The following is a 17138-nucleotide window of genomic DNA, read 5'->3' as shown; positions in this document are numbered from 1 at the left end:
ATTGGGTGTCCTTCTCCATTTTCTTACAGGCTGGTGAAGTAGGGTTGCCAGGTGTCCAGTTTTCTACCAGAATGCCCGGTCAAAAAGGGACCTCCAGTTAGCACTGCTGACCAGGTCAATAAAAGTCTGGTCGGTGGTGCTGAAGGGCTAAGGCAGGCCAGTTCCTACCTGTCCTGGCACCGTGCTGTGCCCCAGAAGCAGCCAGCAGCAGGTCCGGCTCTTAGGAGGGGGGCCTGGGGCTCCATGCACTGCCCCCACCTGAGCACTGGTCCACACTCCCATTGGCCAGGAACCGTGGCCAATGGAGCTGGGGGGTGGAGGTTCCTGCGGGTGAGAGCAGTGCATGGAGTCTCCTGGCCTCCTCTGCCTAGGAGCCAGATCTGCTGCTGGCTGCTTCCGGGGCAAAGCATGGAGCCAGGACAGGCAGGGAGCCTGCCTTAGCCCGGCTGCACCACTGACTGGGAGCTTCCTGAGGTAAGCCTGCACCCAACCCCGAGCCCCAATCCCCTGCCCCAGGCCTGAGCCCCCCCAAACCTGGAGTTCCCTCCTGTACCCCAAACCCCTCATCCCCAGTCCCACCCCAGAACTTGCACCCACAGCCAGAGCCCTCACCCACCCCTGCATCCCAACCCCCTTCCCCAGCCCAGAACCCCCTCTCAGACCCTGAATCCCCCATCCCCAGCCCAGAGCCCACACCCCCAGCCCAGAGCCCGTACTCCCTCCTGCACCCCAACTCCTGCCTCAACCTACAGCCCCCTCCCGCACTCTGAATCTTTTGGGCCCCACCCCCCAGCCTGGAGCACCCTCCTGCATCCCATACCCCTCATCTCTGACCCCACTCTGGAGCCCGCACCCCCAGGCCAGAGCCCATATGCACTCCCACACCACAACACCCGCAAAGCTTTTGACATGGTCTCCCACAGTATTCTTGCCAGCAAGTTAAAGAAGTATGAGCTGGATGAATGGACTATAAGGTGGATAGAAAGTTGGCTAGATTGTCGGGCTCAACGGGTAGTGGTCAATGGCTCCATGTCTAGTTGGCAGCTGGTATCAAGTGGAGTGTCCCAAGGGTCGGTCCTCGAGCCAGTTTTGTTCAATATCTTCATAAATGATCTGGAGGATGGTGTGGATTGCACCCTCAGCAAGTTTGCAGATGACACTAAACAGGGAGAAGAGGTAGATACGCTGGAGGATAGGGATAGGATACAGAGGGCCCTAGACAAATTAGAGGATTGGGCCAAAAGAAATCTGATGAGGTTCAACAAGGGCAAGTGCAGAGTCCTGCACTTAGGACGGAAGAATCCCATGCACCGCTACAGACTAGGGACTGAATGGCTCGGCAGCAGTTCTGTAGAAAGGACCTGGGGTTACAGTGGACGAGAAGCTGGATATGAGTCAACAGTGTGCCCTTGTTGCCAAGAAGGCCAATGGCATTTTGGGATGTATAAGTAGGGGCATTGCCAGCAGATCGAGGGACATGATCATTCCCCTCTATTTGACATTGGTGAGGCCTCATCTGGAGTACTGTGTCCAGTTTTGGGCCCCACACTACAAGAAGGATGTGGCAAAATTGGAAAGAGTCCAGCGGAGGGCAACAGAAATGATTAGGGAACTGGAACACATGAGTTATGAGGAGAGGCTGAGGGAACTGGGATTGTTTAGTCTGTGGAAGAGAAGAATGAGGGGGGATTTGATAGCTGCTTTCAACTACCTGAAAAGGGGCTCCAAAGAGGATGGATCTAGACTGTTCTCAGTGGTACCAGATGACAGAACAAAGGAGTAATGGTCTCAAGTTGCAGTGGGGGAGGTTTAGGTTGGATATTAGGAAAAACTTTTTCACTGTGAGGGTGGTGAAACACTGGAATGCGTTACCTAGGGAGGTGGTGGAATCTCCTTCCTTAGAAGTTTTTAAGGTCAGGCTTGACAAAGCCCTGGCTGGGATGATTTAGTTGGGGATTGGTCCTGCTTTGAGCAGGGGGTTGGACTAGATGACCTCCTGAGGTCCCTTCCAACCCTGATATTCTATGATTCTATGAACCCCCAGCCTGCTCCCACATTCCAAATCTTTCATCCCTACCCCACAGCCTGAAGCCCCATCCTACACCCCAAACCCCTCATTCCCACCCCAGAGCCCTCACCTCCAGTCGGAGCCCTCACCCCCTCCTGCACCCCAACTCCCTGCCCCAGTGTGGAGCCCCCTCCTACACCCTAAACCCCTCATTTCTGGCCCCACCCTGGAGCCCTCACCCCCAGTTAGAGACTGCACCCCAACCCCATGCCCCAGCCCAGTGAAAGTGAGTGAGTGTGGGGGAGAGCAAGCCACCAAGGGAGGGGGAATGTAGTGAGTGGGGGTGGGGCCTCGGGGAAGGGGCAGAGCAGGGGCAGGGCCCTAGGGCAGGGGCGGGGCTAGGTTGTTCGGTTTTGTGCAATTAGAAAGTTGGCCACCCTATGGCGAAGTGCAGCCAATCAGATCTGCTGCTTGTACTGAGGGACAGCTGAGACCTTCACCATAGGTAACAGCTAGTGCTCTTTTCCCCTCCTGCTGCTGAAGGGCAGATAGTTGGGAAGCTGGGAAGCTGCTGGCTCTGCAGCTACTTCTCTGACTCCCAGTGTTCTACTCCTCCACTCTACTAGGCCCCAGGGGGAGAAGGTTGAGAGAGCGTCCAGTGCTGCTCCATCCCCCAGGCTTCAGAGGCATGAAGACAGCCTCAGGGACCTGCTCCTGCAACCCCACTGCTTGAAAGGGTTTTGTGTGTGTGAAGGGAGTTTCCTGTGCCTGAAAGGGCGTGAAGAGAACTTCCAGGACCTGCCTGGGCTTTTAAAGGTCTGTCTACACAGCAAAAGATGTGCACAAGTTAGCTAACCCACACAATCTTGAATCCAATGAGTGCAGGTAACAACAGCAGTGAAAACAGCACAACATGGGCTTCAGCACGGGTAGTAAATACCTGGAAGAGACCCTGGGTACATACTTGGCTTGCTAGCATGCTCTGAAGCCTGTACAGTACTGTCTTCACTGCTATTGTGACCTGTGCTAGCTGGATTCAACCTAGCTCAGGTAGGCTAGTTCACTTACAGCTTTTGCTGTGTAGAAGATCCTAAAGGGGAAAGAAGGGAGTAAGAATTAAATATTAAAGGTGGAGGAAAGAAATGTTGAGTCTTTCCTTCTCTTTGCAGACTTATTTAAATTTATGCAATCAATTGGCTTTTGTTTTGAGGATGTTGCCAGGTAGGTCTGTGGATTTTAGGCCTGATTCAACTCCCATTAAAATGAGTTGTGTTTCTCAACTGACTCTAAAGGGAGCCATTTGGGCCCTTTGTCAAGTGTACAGGAGCTGATGCAAAGTGTCTGGATTTTTGAATTTCTGTGCGTTGTCTGTAATTCTTGGAAGGCAGCAGAACTCTGAAATCATGAAGTCTGAAGCGTCCTCTATTGATTTTATATCTCTTTCTTTTAGAATGTTTATGAAGTTATACACAATAAGCTGCGTTCATAAAAAGTTAGGGTTTCACATTTCAGAGTCAGGAAATGTCAAAAATAACTCCATCCCACCTATGCATATGCATTTTAATATAGTGTTTAATTACACGATCACATACTCTTTTTCACAAATAATACAATATAATTACAGTTTTTTCAGTAACCTTATATATGTGCATAGCATTTTCCATTACTGTGTTCTCTTAGTGCCTGATACAGTACATTAAAAGTCTTCACTGCTCTGTACTTAAATGATGTATTACAAATGAAATGACAGTGTTAGAATGTATTTATTGATTGTATCCAATATTGTGGATTTTAAAGTAGTGTAAAGGTGCCCAGTGTATTGGATGGGTTCCTCTTGTTATAAGTGAAATAAATCATGAAAATGTAAAGAAATAGGTGCTTAGAATTAAACGACAATAATAATTAATTTATTGACTACCAGTGGTAGCTCATTTGTACACTGTTTAATAGAATTAAATATTTTGCATTTGGTAACACCTATAAGGTTTCATATTAGCTTATAGAAAAATCCATTTGCTGATTTACCAACACTTGACCAATAAAAAATACACAGATAAATTTCAAAATGATGTCCTACAAAAGTAAATTCTATACCAAATGTTCATTGATTTTTTTTAAACAATATTTTAAAGAGAAAATATCCCATGTTCTGTGAGTACAGTCTTTAAACTTGAAGATAATTGCAATTATAAATATGTTACTTCAATGTAAGACAGTCAAATATGAAGTTGTAGTAGCATATATTTTTTACAATTCCGTATATTTTTCTGCAAAATAGTTAATAATAATGTTCTGAACTGCATCATCTGCAAAAGGAAAAACAATTAATCAGAAACTCATAGTACATGATTCTGAAATTTTGTTATAATATGCTATCTTTTCCCTAAGTTATGTATATTTTAGTCGAAGAGCCAGTTCCTGAGAAGCAATGACCACCTGCCATTCCCACTGAAGTTGATGGGAGTAGCAATTACTTAGCACTTTTAAGGATTATTTATTTATTTATTTATTTACTTGAATTGTAAACTTTTTGGGGCAGGGACTTTTTATTCTGTGTTTGTACAGAGTGACTAGCACAGTGGGGCCCTGGTTTATAATTAGGAGCTCATAGACACTACAGTAATACAAATAATAAATAACAATTATAGTAGTAATATTTATGTGTATTGTCGTAGCATCTAGAGGCCAGGACCCCACTGTGCTAGGCATGATACAAACATGGAACAAAGAGACTGTCCCTGCCCTGAAGAGATATGTATAAGGATGTCTTCGATAGAGGTCCACTAGAAAGATCATTATCGACTTAATCCCACAAACTGTTGAGCTTCTCTGTCTCTCCGATGAAATCAAATAGTTTTCTATTCTTGTTTCTTTGGGTCTTTCACACATCAATAGAGGAGATAAAAAAATAAAAAATAATAGAAAAGTGATTGCAGAATCACAGAAATTGGCATGGGGACTCAGAGATAAGTGTATCATCTGAAACTACTTAACTTTTTTAATTTGGGTATATTTCAGGTTTAGTATCTTTTATAATATTTTAATAAACCATTCCTTCTGTAGCTATCTTAATCACATACTGATGTGCATTTGAAAGACGTACAGTTAAGTGCCACACAGTCTTTAGGGCATGTGATACTGTGTGATCATTAAGTTTTGACTGGTTTATAGCAAGGCTTCTGCAGATAGTCAATAATATTTTGAATTTGTATAAAATATTTCTAATTGCTGTGCTTTATTTCAAAATCTGATATCATTTAAGACAAAAAACTACAGCTACAAAAACTGTTTGTTCTCTGCTCCATATTACACCTATTTTAATTAACAAATTGGAATATTAACAAAAAAGGCAGTTCTTTTGGACAATTTGAACTTTGAATAGTTGCTAATCTTTGGGGCTGTGTTGCAAAAGCTGTTTGGTTTTTTGTTTTTGTTTTGTTTAGTGCTGGTCTGCTCCAGGCAGCATGCCTTACGGTTTTATTTTATTACAAAGTACACCCTTTCATTTTCTGCTGTTCTGATGTCACCAGATTCTATTCACTATTGGCAACAGGGAGATTATAGAATGAGATGACAAGAGCACTGACTGTCACAAAGTCAAAATGAATTTTATGCCTGTTAAAGAAAATAATCTTGCATTATTTCAAGTTTCTGTTGTTTTGGTGTGCCAGTGTCACACACTTGGGAACTGAGAAGTCAGATTAACCATGGAGACCTCAGGTTTAGGCCTTTGATTCTTTCCATACCCCCAGCTTGCCTGTCACGCTCACGCATCCATGGCAGCACTGTGAAGAGGAAGTGTTGCATTCAGTAAAGCTGCAGTGCCGCTTCCGCTATGGTGCTTTGTGAGAGCACATCAGAGGGGAGAAGATTGGTGGAGGAAGGTGGGATGGGAAGGACAATGGGGGAAGGAATGGAGAGAGTGAATGTGAGGGAGGATGAAAAGAAAAGATATTGTGATGAGGAGGGAAAAAGCAACAAGAAAAGGAAGAGAGAAAAGGGAAACAGAAGGACATGGAATAGACAGAAGGGGTAACATTTTTGACAGTTATCCTCTGGAACAAACTCAGCACGACTCTCACAGCACAACTCAATGTTTTACCACAATGCTATTGTAGTGCATCAAATATCAGGTTGTGATGCAACATGACAAACTCATAATAAAGTCACTGCGGGTAACAGCCCCTTTGTAACTAAGACAATCATACCAGTGCAGATGGCAACCCTAGGAGTAAGTAGGGGAAAGAGATCATGGGGCAGGAGATAAATGGAGAAAAGAAGGTAGGGAGCTCCGGGCTGGGGATGAGGGATTCGGAGTGCAGGAGGTGGATCAGAGACCATACCCCCTCCCACACCCCAACCCCTTGCCTCAGCCCGGAGCCCCCTCCCATACTCCTAACCCCTCGGTCCCAGCCTGGAGCACCCTCCTACACCCGCAGTCAGAGCCCTCACGCACACCCCGCACCCCAACCTCCTGCCTCAGCCCAGAGCTCCATCCCATGCTCTGAACCCCTTGGCATCACCCCCCAGCCCAGAGCCCCCTCCTGCATCCCAAACCCCTCATCTCTGGCCCCACCCCAGAGCCCACACCCCCAGTTGGAGCCCTCACCCCCTCCCGCACCCAGCCCCCTGAGCCAGCCCGGTGAAAATGAATGAGTGAGTGAGATTGGGGAGACCGAGTGACAGAAGCGGGGGGGATGGAGTGAGCAGGGGGCGGGGCCTCATTGAAGGGTGGGGTCTGGGCAGGGCCTCAGAGGAGAGGCGGAGCAACGGTGTTCGGTTTTTGTGAGTAGAAAGTTGGCAACCCTATCTTAAAGAAATGGAGGTTCAGGTGATCTTTTACCTCCTAGAGGAGAAGAGCAAAGTCGAAACAAGATTATGATGATCAACAGATGGCTGAGGTAATGGTTCTGCAATGAGGGCTCTGTTTGACCACTCTGAAGCATTCTTGGACAGAGGACTGTTCTCATGGGATGGACTCTACCTGAGTAGGGGGAGAAATAGACCTCTGGGATGGAGGTGACACAACTGACTAAAAGAGCTTTAAACTAGAAATTCAGGGGAGATGGTTGGGAGATGCTCATGTAATTTCCAATCCAGATGTTGATATTGACCGGGATGGGGGAGAATCAAGTAAAAGAGGATAGAGCAATGGAGAATGGACAACAAGAGGAAAGATAATACCACTGACAGTAACAGTCAAGTAGGTAATGCTGTCAGTAAAATGACTGTACCTAATCAGATGAGGAATCTGGGTGAAGCCAAGAAGAAGGAATTAAAATGTCTGTGCACCTATGGAAAGAATCTTGGTAGCAGAATGAAGGAACTAGAACTACTGGTGCAGGAAGTGAAACCAGATATTCTACGGATAAGAGAAACTGGTGGAAGAGTTGTCATGACTGGAATATAAGTATTGAAGAGTATGTGCTGTTTAGGAAAGACAGAAATATAGGGGAAGGTGTTGCAGTAGCATTATATATTAATGATGAGGTAGATTTTAAAAAATTAGAAGTGATGGAATGGATAAAACTGAATATGTGTGGGCCAAAATCACTTTGGGGAAGAAAGGCAACAGACGCTTGATTCAGATAGCACTTGGAAATTGTTGCACCGCCAATATCTGATTTGGATATGGTTCGAGACCTCTTTAATATTTGTAATGAAATAAATACTATTGGGAATTGTATGATTATGGGAGACTTTAATTTCCCAGATATAGATTGGACAAAAAGTGCTACTAATAATGGTAGGGCTCAGATATTCCTGGATATTGTAGCAAACTGATTTCTTTACCAAATAGTCACCACACCAACAAGAGGCGGTGTCATTTTAGGTTTAGTATTGATAAAGTAAGAAGGACCTCATAGAAGAACTAGTTGTAGAGGACAATCTTGGTTTGAATGATCATGAGTTAATTCATCTTAAACTCAATGGAACAATAAACAAAAAAGGTCTGCAATTAGGTTCCTTGATTTCAAAAGGGCAAACTTTAAAAAATTAAGGGTATTAGGGATGTAGACTGGACTGAAGAAGTCAAGAATCTTCATGTGGAGGAAGCTTGGAATTACTTTAAAGTTAAAGTTGCAGAAGCTAGCTGAAGACTACATCCCAAGCAAGAGGAAACAGTTTGTAGGGCAGGGTTACAGACTAAACTGCAATCTGAACAAGCATCTCAAACAGGTGATTAAGAGAAAGCAGAAAACATACAAGGAATAAAAGAAGGGATGGATCAGCAAGGAACGCCACCTCTTAGAGGTTAGAAAGTGTAGGGAAAAAAGTGAGAACTGCCAAAAGCCAAGCAAAGTTGGACCTTGCAAAGGAAATTAAAACCACTAGTAAAAGATTCTTTAGTCATATAAATAAAAAGAAAACAAGGAAAGAAGTGGAACTGCTATACACTGAGGATGGGGTAGATATTAAAGATAACCTAGGTGTAGCCCAACACCTAAATGAATACTTTGCCAGTTTTCAATAAGGGTAATGAAGAGCTTGGGGCAAATTGCAGGGTGGCCAATGGGAACAAGGATATGAAGTAGAAATTACCATATCAAAGGTGGAAGCCAAACTCAAAACAGGTTAATGGGACCAAATTGGGGGGCCCAGATAATCTCCATCCAAGAATATTAAAGGAACTGGCACATGAAATTGCATGCCTAATAGCAGGGATTTTTAATGAACCATCAATTCAGAGGGTGTACTCTATGACTGGAGAATTGCAAATAAAATATGTTTAAAAAAGGGAAAAAAAGTGATCCAGGAAACTACAGGTCCATTAGTTTCATCTTAGCTGTATGCAAGGTCTTAGAACAAATTGTGAAAGAGTTATTAAAGACACAATGGTGAATGGTAATTGGGATAAAATACAGCATGGTTTTACAAAAGGTAAATCGTGCCAGGTCAGCCTGATCTCTTTGAGGAGATAACTGATTTTCTAGACAAAGGAAATGCAGTAGACCTAATCCACCTGGACTTCAGTAAAGCATTTGATATAGTTCCATTATAAATTATTAGTTAAGTTGGAGAAGATAGGAATTAATATAAAAATCACAAGATGGATACAGAGCTGGTTAAAGTGACAACTGCAGAGGGTCATGCTGAAAGGTGAACTGTCTGGCTGAAGGGATGATACTAGTGGAGTTCCTCAAGGATCAGTCTTGGGACTGATGTTATTTAACATTTTCGTTAATGACCTTGGCACAAAAAATGGGAATATGCTAATAAAATTTGTGGATGATACAAAGTTGGGAGGCATTGCCAGTATGGAGGAGGACTAGAATATCATACAAAGACATTTGGACTACCTTAAAAACTGGAGTAATAAAAATGGGATGAAATTTAGTAGTACAAAGTGCAAGGTCATGCACTTAGGGACTAACAACAAGAATTTTTGCTATAAACTGGGGATAATCAGTTGGATGCAATAGAGGAAGAGAAAGACCTGGATGTATTGGTAAATCACAGGATGACTATAAGCCACAAATGTGATGCAGCCATGGCTAATGCAGTCCTAGGATGCATCAGGCAAAGCATTTCCAGTAGAGGTAGGAAAGTAGTCTTACCATTATACAAAGCACTGATGAGACCTCATCTGGAATACTGTGTGCAATTCTGGTTTCCCATGTTTTAGAAAGTTGAATTCAAACAGGACCAGGTGCAGAGAAGGGCTACTACTAGGATGATCAGAGGAATGGAGACTCTACCTTATGAGAGGAGACTTAAGGAGCTTGGCCTAACAAACAAAGGATGAGGGGAGATACCATTGCCCTCTATAAATATTTCAGAGGGATAAACACCAGGGTGGGAGAGGAGTTACTTAAGTTAAGCACCAATGCTTAAGAACAAATAGATATAAACTGGCCATCAATAAGTTTGGACTTGAAATGAGACCACTGAAGGAGTGAAGTTCTGGAACAGCTTTCCAAGGGGAGTAGTGGGGGCAAAAAAACTAACTTGTTTTAAGCCTTTTATTGGCAAATATTTCCAATGTCTGGTGAGGGCACACTAGAAGGGGAGGACTCTGAGTTCCCAGGTGTCTACCTGGTGGGTCTTGCCTGCATGTTCAGGGTCTCACTGGTTGCCATATTTGGGGTCAGGAATAAATTTCCTCCCAGAGCAGATTGGCAGAGATCCTGGGGGGGTTTCGCCTTCCTCTGCAGCATGTGGCATGGGTCACTTGCTATTTGAACTAGAATAAATGGTGGATTCTCTGTAACTTGAAGTATTTACATCAAGATTTGAGGATTTCAGTAACTCAGCCAAAAGGCTTGTTGTAGGAGTCGATGGGTGAAGTTCTGTGGCCTGCAGGAGTTCAGACTAGATGACCATGATTGTCCCTTCTGGCCTTAAAATCTATGAGTCTGTGAGTCTATGAAGGGGTGATGCTCAGACAGAGAAAAAGGTTAGGGACCAAGAGTACATCTTGCCAGAAACAGCACTTTTGGTCACTTATTGACAGGAAGCATTGATACCAGAAAAATGATTTCAGGCAATGGGAGGTGGCAGAAGCACAGGAGAGCCCCACTTGTCTGATCAAAGATGATAAATCAAGGGAGGGGAGGCGGAAAAATGCAGTGAAGAAGGAACAAAGTAATGAATGGTGTAGCTTCTTTGGACACTGAAATGCTTATCGAATTACTATGTAGCACCATACATATACATGGCCTAAGTGAGTGGTTCTCAACCAGGGGTATGTCGACCCCTGGGAGTATGCAGAGGTCTTCCGGGGAACATCAGCTCATCTAAATATTTGCCTAGTTTTACACCAGGCTACAAAGTCAGTACAAACTAAAATTTCATACAGACAGTGACTTGTTTATACTGCCCTATACACTGAAATGTAAGTATAATATTTATATTCTAAATTACTTATTTGATAATTATACAGTAAAAATTAGAAAGTAAGCAGTTTTTCAGTAATAGTGTGCTGTGACACTTCTGTATTTTTATGTCTCATTTTGTAAGCAAGTAGTTTTTAAGTGAGGTGAAATTTGGGTGTACGCAAGATAAATCAGACTTCTGAAATGGGGACAGTAGTCTGGAAAGGTTGAGAGCCACTGGTCTAGGTGAACTGTGCTGAAAACATAAGATTAATATTCTACAGACCTTGTAGCCTAAAGTCTGACTTGGTAGAGCACAGAATGGGATCATGTCATGAAGCATTCAGGCCTATGGAACTGGAGAATTTTTAAACTTTTGGTGAAGAGAAGAAACTTGGCAACCATTAACTGGGAGTCTATCCCAAGCATAAGGGCCATATTAAAAAAGGCATGAAGGTTGGATTTTTTTCTACAGAAGTATTTTTTTAAGGCCTCCCCCTTTTTTTCTTCTCCTCATTCCCTCTGCTGCCTCCACCAACATGGGATTTACAACAAATATCAAATTCAGCTCCTTCCCATGCCATCTCTTCTTCCTTTGTCCCTTGGTTTATCTGGATCAACTGCTACTGTGATATTAGCTGCCCATAGTTACCTGCCAGAGATTTATGAGTGGACTCCACTGGGGGCCTAAGCAGCTTCCAAACTATGAGTGTGGTTCTCTTCTCACTTACACCAGTGTAACTCCATTGGCTTCATTGGAGTTACTTCGGATCCACACCATTGTGACAGGAGACTCAGGTTCTACCTTTTATGTGCTTTTTCATCCTCAGGAAATTTCTGCCTGCATGCCCTACTGATTTTTGGGAAGTGGTTCCTGCTGCTGACAATGAGACCCAGGAACTCTGTTTAGGCATACAACAAATTCTGACTCTGTGAACTACAGCACCCCACTCATTATAAGCTCTTGTTTTTTATTTGTATGATAGTTTATTGAAAAAATTCTCTCTAGAATGAAACTTCTCATTCTTGTTCTTGGACCAAAAGTAATTTTGCATATTGTGTGGAAAGCTGGGTAAAATTCTGTTAGATTGTTTCTCAGTAAGATGAACATAAAAAAAGAGTTTCTCATAACTGGAACCATTTTCAAATGCAGTTGAATGATTCACAAATGCCTTACTTTTTAACACAGCAAACTCGATATAGATTTAACCATCCCTGAGGAGCAGTGCCTCAGAGGTAAAGAATTTTGGTTCTGAAATAACAAAGCTGTAAGTCTTTGAAAAATGTGTACTGCGAATGCATAGAATGATTTTCCACTAATGACCCAATCTTTCCCACTGTCTTTAATGGGAATTGCAGGTGATCATATGAGAGCAGAATTTGGCCCTAAATATTTAACGTGTGTAGTGCCCCACTGAAAATCACTTTCAGCTGGGAGAAGGATCTAGAGGCTGGAAGTAAATCCAATCTCTGATGCCCTTGCTGTATTCTAGCTCTGTAACTCCTGAATGACAGGACAAGGGCTATCCTGACAGTCTACAACTTCCAGGAAGTAGAATCCTGATCTGAAAAGCCTTCTCCCTAGTCGTAGGGCCCACAGACAACCTGAATAGCTGTCAGCTCTGACAATGACAGTTACAGTCTTAACTGTCACTTCAAAGCCTTCCAGAATTCTGAAGACCAGTTCTTTATCTAGAAAGAAGGCAGCCTTCCCAGCTTTGAGGAGGGGAAGGAGTATGGTGAAGGAAATGTTGAGGGTTTGATGGTCTTTTGCTGAATAATGTAGATGGGCTGCTCTCTGTTGGAATAGTGAAGAAAAATTATCTTAGCACTTCTGTAGTGTGTTTCTTCCTGGAAGTACTTTATGATTCCACCATGCAGTCCTTATTCAGGTAAAACTCATACAGACTTCAATGGTTGTTTTGCCTCCTTAATGCCTGTAAAGATGGTAAAGAAAATAGCTTGTTTTCTGTCCTGAGACTAATGGTACTGTATAAAGAGGCAGAATAGGGAAAGTGGAGTATGAGGTTTTTGATTTACCTATGTCACATAGTTTGAGGGAAGAGCATACAAAGCAACATAGGAGTAGGGAATATGGAGGGAGGAAAAAACAAGATTTTACATACAGAACCCTTAATAAAGAATAACAACTTAAAAAGTGATTTTAAAATTTGTTGTTTGAGACTTAATTATGCAGTGTATAGGATAAGGGCACAAAAACAGACATAGTAAAATCTGTGGAAGCAGCAACATAGCATCTTCCAGTAGCTCAGACACACATTACCCAATTCCAGTATAAGTATTTTGGGACCATAAATGATCACAAATGTGAATACCAGCATTTATGACAAGGATCAGAATGAGGCTACAGGACCCTGCAAATTACTTTATTAAAGGCAATGCCTATTCTCCAAACCCTGTTGATGAATTTGGCACTATCTGAATGTCTCTTTAGGGTGGGATACCCTGAATGTTGTGTGTGTGTGTGTGTGTGTGTTTAAAGGGAGGGATTAAATTATTGTTTTTATTACAAAATATATTCCTAGTATAAGAACTGTGCAGATGATGGAAATTCCATTTTGCAAAGAATTTTGAATTTTAGCTTCATTTTGAATAGGAACAAAACCTGAAAATTTCATAATTCTCCAAGAAAATTTTTTAAAAAAAGTTGTTTAGATCAGAATGTTTAATTTTGACAAAATGGTTTTGTTTGGATTTTGAATTTTTAAATATAATACAAATGTAGTGGGGTGGTCACCCCGCTCTGGTTAGGAAGGGGTTAAAAGCAGCCTGGGGAGGCTGGTTGGGTAAACAGTCACAGGTGTGGCCACACCCAACTAGGGTCCAGCTGACCCTGATAAAAGGGCAGGTTGAGGGAGTGAGAGAAGACTCTTGCTCTAGCTGAGAAGTAGAGAGGACCAGGCGAGCAAGTAGGGTACCTGAGACAGCAGTACTGGGGAAGGGCAGGCAGAGCTGGGGACCCCCCAGGCTGAGGCCTTGCTAAAGGCCAGGGGAGGTACTAGGGCTACAGGGAGGCAGGTCTAAACCCCCTTGCTGATGATGAGTGACCACTTCAGACAGCAGTTTGCCCCTGAGGGAAGGGGCTAGATGAGGCCTGGTAGTGGGTCACTGGGGCATAGTGGTCTTAGAAGATTGGGGTTCCTGGGAAGGGGAGAACAGAGTGTGGGGGCACTGCTGTGGGGCAGCACCCCAAAGTAAGGGGCACCGGAGTCTGGGAGGGACGTGGGGCCTGAAGTGCTATAAGTGGTGGAGATCAGGAGGAAACAAGCATTGGTAGGAATACACCAGTCAGCAGGAGGAGCTCCAAAGCTGGAACTGAGTTAATTCCTGGATGACCAGCAGGAGGTGCTGGCGGTGAGTGCCTGCCATGCTACAACAAAATAAAAAAACAATATTTTATTCCAACTATGTTGAAATGGGAAGTTGTCGGACCTTTCCTCCCTAGTTTTTTCTGTTAAATGAAATTTCTGCAAAATCTATGGTTTTGTAAAGTGTTTCCATTTTGACAGAACTACATTTTCAATTGAGTTTTTCTGACCAGCTCTGTTTAGTATATACCAATCCATTATTTACATCTCTTTATTATAAAATATTTCTTTATGAATATTTACATCTTCCTTTGGATTTCTAAACTAGTTGGAATATGCTTTGGAACAAAACATTTTGATTTTTTTGTTTTTAACCAACTTTTTGTTTTGAATTTTGTATTTTATATATTCTATTAGAACATTAAAAGGTTAAAGTCAAAATGAAGTATTTCAACTGATATGGAATAACTTTTTAAAAAAATTTCTTTTGTGGAGAATTTCAAAATTTGAGTTTTTTGTTCCAATTTGAAATGAAGCCAAATTTTAAAAAATTCCAATCCTTCGTGAAATGGAATTTCCATACTTCACACACAACAAACCTATGTGCTTATAACTGTTTCCATTGTTTTTCCTCTGTTTATAATATGAATATTACTATAGAAGCTGAGATTCCAACACCAGAGTTACGAACCGCCAATGAACCCCACACATCATTTGGAACCAGATGCACACAATCAGACAGCAGTAGAGACCTCCACCCCCAGCCAATACAGTACTGTTAAATGTAAACTAATTAATTTTAAAAAAAATAAAGGGAATCTGCATTTTCCCACTGCATAGTACAGTTTCAAAGCTGTATTAAGTCAATGTTCTGTTGTAAGGTTCTGAAAGAACAACCATAACGTTTTACTCAGTTACCAACATTTCAGAGTCATGAACGATCTCTATTCATGAGGTGAGCGTAACTCTGAGGTTCTACTGTAAAACTGCAGGGTTGGGATCTATCTACGGTATTTACTCATGCAGCATTCTATTTGACTTCAGTTATAACTCTGAGTAAGTCCTGCAGGATTGGCCCTAAAATGAAACCACTTCTATTCCTGTAATCTTGTGGAGAAAGTCCAAGGGTAATATTGCTAATGCACCTGTTCCTTTGGATGAGCTGGCGCTTTGTTTTATGGTATTTTTCACACTGTAGTGAGGCATGCATGAATGTACATCTAGACCTCAGACAATAAAATCAGCAAATGATTTCTTCTAGACAATGAGAATATTCAGCTATATAAACTGTACGTTGACAAGTATAGTGGGCCAAATTCTGTTGGTACCTTAGTCTGACATATATGGTGTGTGAATGATCTAAAGTTGCTGTCTGCCCCTAAACTATAAAATCTGTGTAGATCCGGGTCTTTTCAATCAGAATTTATTTCCATACCAACATAGCCATAGGTGGAATTTGGTATGGTGCATTTATTTCTACACTGATGTGCGTTAAGGAAGAAACTTTGGGCAGATTTTAGAAGTTCCTAGTGTAGTGTTTCTGTCTGGTATTCGTGAGAAAGACATGATACTGAACTAGATGGAGCGCTGGTCTGATCCACTATGTCTATTCCTAGGTACAGTAATTACTTAACCAAGTGCCGGAGTTGAGATCTGGATAGTCACATACTATGAGCTTCGCCTATTTTTGCTCTATTACATATTTCTTGTAGATTACGTTTATTTTGATCGTTGTCTCTTTAGATAGTTTTGCATTTATTTTAATGCAATGGTACAATTGAGACTTCAGAAAATCAAGGCTGAGTTTCTTTAGAATATCCCGTGTGTGTGTTTATACATACACACACTTTGTCCTGCACCGAAGATACTAAATTGTTTGCTGTGGAACCTATAACTTCAGCTGTGTCTGACTGCTTTGTAGTTAAAATCTCAAACGTTAATTCTTGTGCTGTCCTAGTCACTCCACACCCCCTGTTAATATCTCGTATCGTAGCAGCCCTTAAAACCAAACATCAGACATTCGTTACTTCGTGCCTAGGGTCTCGAAATCTCAGAACGGTGGAGGCTGGGAGCCAACTAGGAAGGCCCCCCACATCCTAGCATCAGGGGGCTCTGCGGGTGGGCGAGGAGGCAGTCACCCCGACTTGCCCCCCCCCCCAAATCCTGAATCCCATCTCCACGGGGTGGAGACGGGGCGCTCGATCCGCCTACCTCCCCCAGATCCCATCCCCACCGGGCACCGTGTGCGTGCGGAGGCCGCTAGCTCCACCTCAGCGCACCCAGCCCTGGCACTTACAGGCAGCAGCATCCCTCGCAGGTGGCGGAGGCTCGGCCCCTTTAAGGCCGAGGCTGCCGTAACCCGATCCCGCAGTGACTGGCTTGTCGGAGGAGCCCTCGGAGCTGTCGCCACCCGCTGCCCCCGGAGCATCCTGCGTGTGGCAAGCAGCGAAGGGCTCTCCCGGCAGGGATGGGGGAGGTGCTACGGCCACACTAGCCCCCGCCTGCCCTCCCACCCCAGGTAGGGGTGCGCGGGGCTCGGGTGGGGCAGTGCCCGCAGCCTTCCGGAGGGAGCGCCGGCTGCTGGCCACAGGGAAACGTCCGGCCCGCCTCGGGTGGGGGCGGGGCACGGCACTCGGGGGCGGTGGAACCGGGAGCGGCCGGGCGCCCCACTCCGTGTGAGGGGCAGGCGGCGGGCAGGTTCCCATTAATCCTCTCCCCCTGCCTGCCGGGAGCAAGGGCTCGGGGCAGTGTATCGGAGGGTCTGGGGTGAACGGGACAGGGGGCGGGGGGTTCTGCCCCAGCAGGGCGAGGGTTAATGGGGAAAGGGGGGCGGCTGTGCAGCCCCGGGAGGGAGCGGGTCAGTGGGAATGGTGGCGCGGGGGAGGGGAGGTTGTGTAGTCCTAGCAGGGAGAGGGGAAATGAAAGCTGGAGTTGGGGAAGACAGCTGGTACTGCAGCTCCAGGTTTTGCCCACTAGAACCGCGGG

The 17138-nt window shown here is 44.0% G+C and overlaps 1 protein-coding gene across 2 annotated transcripts in view; it reads left to right on the top strand.

Moving 5' to 3' along the window:
* The first annotated feature begins 16400 nt into the window (after positions 1 to 16400).
* TLCD4 (TLC domain containing 4) overlaps positions 16401 to 17138 on the top strand; it is a 48009-nt gene continuing 47271 nt past the window's right edge. For both annotated transcript variants that reach the window (XM_074961293.1, XM_074961292.1), the window contains exon 1: positions 16401 to 16671. The gene's annotated coding sequence lies outside the window, so the exon portion shown is untranslated. The remainder of the gene's footprint in view (positions 16672 to 17138) is intronic.

Source organism: Natator depressus, chromosome 8 (genome assembly GCF_965152275.1).
Source record: "Natator depressus isolate rNatDep1 chromosome 8, rNatDep2.hap1, whole genome shotgun sequence".
Lineage (NCBI taxonomy): Eukaryota > Metazoa > Chordata > Testudines > Cheloniidae > Natator > Natator depressus.
The sequence above is the reverse complement of the archived record's forward strand: the minus strand, read 5'-3'. Positions and strand labels throughout refer to the sequence as shown.